The sequence below is a fragment of the Bos indicus genome, chromosome 3 (genome assembly GCF_029378745.1).
Source record: "Bos indicus isolate NIAB-ARS_2022 breed Sahiwal x Tharparkar chromosome 3, NIAB-ARS_B.indTharparkar_mat_pri_1.0, whole genome shotgun sequence".
In the NCBI taxonomy this organism is placed as follows: domain Eukaryota; kingdom Metazoa; phylum Chordata; class Mammalia; order Artiodactyla; family Bovidae; genus Bos; species Bos indicus.
The window spans coordinates 85333763-85339524 of NC_091762.1; the positions used below are offsets into that span (position 1 = coordinate 85333763).

General features: G+C 40.7%; 1 non-coding gene across 1 annotated transcript; it reads left to right on the forward strand.

The window, feature by feature from the left end:
- Window positions 1–4657: 4657 nt before the first annotated feature.
- TRNAW-CCA (transfer RNA tryptophan (anticodon CCA)) lies at window positions 4658–4729 on the forward strand. Its single transcript has one exon. It is a non-coding gene; the product is annotated as a tRNA-Trp (tRNA).
- Window positions 4730–5762: the final 1033 nt, after the last annotated feature.

A 5762-nucleotide genomic window follows, 5' to 3' on the forward strand; every position in this document is an offset into this window, starting at 1 on the left:
CATCATCACGATTAGCATGGGCATCAGCCGACACTTCATAAAGGAGATGGCATATTTTGGTGAAAAGAACATGAACTTTGAAATCTGCCCTGGAATCAGGTTTCAGCTCTGCCATGTACTAGCTATGAGATGTGGAACAATGAAGAGTTAGCAGCTCTGAATCTTCATCTGTGTGTGTGTAAATTGTGAATAAGAGTAATATCTGTCTTACGAGTAAAGGAGATGGTGAGGAAGCAAACCATTGTCCTTGACGCAGAGCAGGCATGTTGTAGGCATGCAATAAGTATTAGCTGAATCTAATTCATATTTTATGCAATAACACAGATTACTGCAAAATTTAATCTCTCCTGCGGGGTTTACAAGCTAATTGGTGAGACGCTGAAGAATGACAGCAAAAAGGTAGCAAAGATCGAGTCCTACGTGCATGAAACCATGGCAGGTCAATAGAGGAGGAGATTCTCTTGAGGGCTAGGATGGTTAAACAACTAATTTCTTTTAGGATCAAGCTTCTGAAGAAAGACAAGCTCTTATTTAGACAGCCAGGGAGGAGGGGGCATGCATGTGGCAGAAAGGGAGAAAGGACACGTAACAGACATGTGTATGGTTATATATGGAAGAAGAGTTGATCATTGTGGGTGGAGCAAAGATATTCCAAGGTGGTTTGCACATTGTACTTTACTGTTTATAAAATTTTTTGCCTTACTTGAGCTCCTCCTCAGATCTAAGGGAGGAGAGAACAAATTCCATTATCTCCTTTTAAAGAATAGATAAAGATAAAGCAAACTCTGAGGGGCAAAGTGACTTGGTTAAGGTAACACCTCTACTCTATAACAGTGGGGGCCTCAAATTCCAATCTTCACCTCCCAAAATTTGGGAAAGTGGCAGGGTGAAGGATAAGACTAAAGAAGTTTGAGAAAAATTTGTGACTTTGAATGACAATTTTAGGGATTTGGAATTTTTATTCTGCAAGCATAGAAAAACCACAAAAGCTTTTGACCAAAGTGCATGTACAAAGTAATATTTTTGAAAATCAGTCTAGCAACAGGACTTGGGGTAGGTTTCTATTCTTCAGACAGGACAGTGTTCTTCTAGAATCTCTCTTCTAGGACCATCATCCAAATGAATTTTAGGCCAGTGAGGGCTTTATTCTTTATGCCATCTTGGAGAGAGCCCTCTTAATCAGGGAAATGGAGCTATTAGCACACTGGCAGTCTTTTCTATTCTGCATTTTAAATTAATTCAATTTATTTCTGGATAAAATATCTGTATAAATCAAGCTAGTTTGAAAAACTGACAGCCCCATGAAAAAAATGTTTGGGGAAAAAAGATCATATGCATGACTAAGCTATATATTAATTTAACCAAGTGTTCTGATTAAATCAGAAAGAGAATAAAAATGGCATAATGGGACCATCGTCACTCAACGAATTGGGGTCAGGATCCTCTCCCCACACAGCACCGTTGCAATGAAGCACTGTGTCTGGATGAAAGATGGAAGTTTCAGAGCAGGTCAGATCTGAGTTCAAATCTTGAATGTAAACTCCAAGTGGTCAGGCATGTTTTGCCCACCCTTATAGCCCTGGTACCTATGACAGTATCTGATTCAAAGTAGGTATCTTATAAATCTCTGCAAAAATCAAAATCAAAAGAATTCAGACCTACCACTTAACCAACTGGAAAACACTAGATGAGTGCTTTCCACTTACTGCAACTCTATTTCTCATCTGTAAAAGAGAGATAAAAAAATTTACTTTATAGATGTAGTATTAGGGTTAGTGGGAGAAGGCAATGGCACCCCACTCCAGTACTCTTGCCTGGAGAATCCCATGGACGGAGGAGCCTGGTAGGCTACAGTCCATGGGGTTGCTAAGAGTTGGACATGACTGAGTGACTTCACTTTCACTTTTCACTTTCATACATTGGAGAAGGAAATGGTAACCCACTCCAGTATTCTTGCCTGGAGAATCCCAGGGACAGAGGAGGCTGTTGGGTGCCGTCTATGGGGTCACACAGAGTTGGACATGACTGACTCAACTTAGCAGCGGCATAAGGGTTAGTGATAACAAAAGTAAGAAAGATATGGACATGTGAAACGGGATAGTGTAGATACCCATTCCTGAACCCAGATGGAAAGCTGGATTTCCCTTTCAGGTGCTTCCCAGCATGCTTTGCTAGGATGGGGCTTTGTCCTAAAGGGTCCTAACTGAGCCAGATGTTATTCAGGGTTACATCTTTCAGAGGGATTATCAGAGTAATTTTACTAGTGGATGCTCAATTGTTGAAATTAAATTTTCCAAGGTAGTAGAACTTTGAACTAAATTATTCCTACTTAGCAATTGGTTCATCTAGGAAGATGATGGTTGCCCACATAATGGGCATTTAAAAAATTTAAAGATGATGGATGCCCACATTTAAAAATTATTTGTATTATTCTATGACTTCTCACACCAAGAGATGCTGGGTTTTTCTTCCTCGTCATTTTAGCCCCTACAACAAAGTCCCTTCTAAAGTATTCCCATTTTGAATATGAGGAAAGAGACTTGGGAGAAATTAAGTGATAAACTCACAGTCACACATTAAGTAAAGAACAGAGCTGACATTTGATCCAGGACTTTTGGGTTAAAAGCCATTGAACTTTATGGAGGTCTTCCATATGTATTTGGTGATTGAATTAGTGGGCAAAGGCCAGTCACACTCAACTTTAAGTTTCCCTCAGTCACAAAATGTTCTTAGCTCCCACCATGAAGATATTAAAAACAAGAAATCTGGCTTTGGTTCAGTTGCTAAAAGCATGTGTAGTCTGGAACTGTTAGGTTTTTGTTAGACTATTCATAAGTATATATCAGGCTTTCAAGAGCAAGGGCATCCTTTTGATTTATTGTGTACTCTCCCTTCCACCAAAGAAAGAGAAATGAAATAAAATATAGAAAAGGCCAAGGTAAAGAGGCTGTGAATTTAATGGACATCACTGTGGTAGCAAACATTTATTGTGTACCAATTATGTAAGAGGCCTTCTGCTATGTGCTTTACATACATTATTTCACAATGGCCCTCTGAGAGCATATTGTTGTCCACATGTTGTAAAAGAAGACACTGCTCCAAACTCTCCACTGGCTTCCTATTCCACTAGGATAGTACCTAATGTTTGCACCATGGCTCACAGAACCCTCCAGGACCAATCTGATCATCATAAATTGAGTGTAAGGAACAGTATCATGAAGGAGGTGAACACCTGGGATGTCTGCCCTACTGCAGATACAGGGAGGCACTGAATTGCACAGGAATATTATGGTCTCTGTTCTTCTGTTCCAAGTGAGGAAACCTGCTTCAGTTCAAGCACCAGCCAGGAGACAGAGTGGGCCAGGTCAAACCTTCCCAGCTCCATGGTGACATCACACTCACAGAGAAAGTGGGATTGTGGAGCCACCAAAAGATGAAGGCCCTCCCCATGGAACAAATGCTAAGATGCAATTACTGTTTGTGGCATACGTGAAGACACAGATTTCCTTAAGGAGATTTTGATTAAAAACTGAAATAAATTATTTAGTTAAAATGGAGAGTGAACAGTTAAAGAGATAAAGGCTTGCCTATGGGACAAGAGACAGAGGGACGCCTTGGACTGTGACGTGTTCACATCCCTATACGATGTCAGTTTCACCTTCCAGAGGATCCATCAATCTCTTTGAGAGATGATTCACTAATTCAGGAGTTAGCATTCCATGGGATGCTTGCTTTGAACTCGGTTTACTCTTACTTGCTTTGATGACCATGGAAAATGGATATGGAAGATGGAAGAGAGTTATCTCATACTGCTGGTAGAAGTTGTGCTTATCTAAGCCTCCTGGGTAATGAAGATGGCAGGTCTTTGACCTGGGCTCTGCAAGACTATCTCTGTGACAACTAAGAACTGTGCCAGACAGTCATCAGTTCTGGACATGGCCTTCCCACCAGCCCTCTATCACTATCCTTTACCCACCCCTGACAGGTAGAAAGCAAATTTGCATAACAAACTGTTTAAACATTCCATTGTGATCCACCTTCAAGGCACTCTTTGTCCTCGACAGCTCTAATGGTTAGTGACCCCTTCAAATTCAACATCATTTGTCAAATCAAATTAGGCTTGTTACTAATTGTAAGGCAGTGACATTCATCTTTTTGATGCTTTCAAACCAGTCTGAGGTAAAGTTCTTGTATGGAATCAGGCTTGGTATGCTGAATGAGTCACTTCCTCAATGAGGCAATTGTCAGAAAAATAGGAGACTTAGCTTGAAGGTAAATATTGTTGGGTCACTTGAAATGTATGCAGATTTGACATTTCCCTTCTGATTAGCATGTCTACACATTAAAGTTTTTTGTATGTCACATCGGATAGTTCAGATGCCAGAATAATGTCAGTGAGCACTTGATAGAAACTTAATTTTGTTCTTGATAATGAAAATGGGTGGATTAAGGAGGAAACGTAAGGTAGGAACCTCATTAGGTGACACATGAAATGTATAGGAGGGTATTCAGAATAAAAAGAAAATACTGGAGAGGAAAGTAATATTATCCACTGTGTGCCAGTAGATCTTTCTCTCTCTCTCTCTCTCTCTGTCTCTCTGTATATATATGGATGTATATGTGTGTGTGGCATATATATATACACTAATATAGGGCTTCCCTGGTGGCTCAGGTGGTAAAGAATCTGCCTCCAATGCAGGAGACCCAGGTTCAATCCCTGGGTTGGGAAGATCCCTTGGAGGAGGGCATGGCAACCCACTCCAGAATTCTTGCCTGGAAAGTCCAAGGGACAGAGGAGCCTGGCAGACTACAGTCCCTAGTGTTCTTGCCTGGAAAATTCCATGGGCAGAGGAGCCTAGCAGGCTACAGTCCATAGGGTCACAAAGAATCAGACATGACTGAGCATATGAACATGCCCGTGTGTGTGTGTGTGAAAATATATATGTGCACTAATATATTTATACATACACACACACACACACAGTGAAGGCAAAAGTCGCTTAGCCGTGTCAGACTCTTTGCAGCCCCACAGACTATATAGTCCATGGAATTCTCCAGGCCAGAATACTGGAGTGGGTAGTCATTCCCTTTTCCAGAAAATCTTCCCAACCCAGGGATCGAACCCAGGTCTCCCGCATTGCAGGCGGATTCTTTACTAGCTGAGTCACAAAGGAAGCCCAAGAATACTGGAGTGGGTAGCTTATCCCTTCTCCAGAGGATTTTCCCAACCCAGGAATCGAACCAGGGTCTCCTGCATTGCAGGCGGATTCTTTACCAACTGAGCTATCAGGGACTTATTTATTTAAAGAGGATCATAATCTTTAAAAGGATTAAATTAATTATACACACAATAATTTAATCCTTTTAAAGATTATGATCCCCTTTGAATAGATAAGAGACATGAAACACTTAGCCTAATGTCAAACAGTAAAATAGCAGAACTGGAATTTCAAACTTAAACCTGTGTGATGCCAAAGTCCAAGATTCTCCTAACATAGCATTCTGTCTCCTTAAGATACAAAATGTTCAACCTTGCCCTGACAGGAAACCTTAATTGAAAGTGGTAAGCATACCATATAAATTCCATATATATGTGTTAGTATACTGTATTGGTGTTTTTCTTTCTGGCTTACTTCACTCTGTATAATAGGCTCCAGTTTCGGGGGGATGATTTGGGAGAATGGCATTAAAACATGTATAATATCATATAAGAAACGAACCACCAGTCCAGGTTTGATGCAGGATACAGGAAGCTTGGGGTT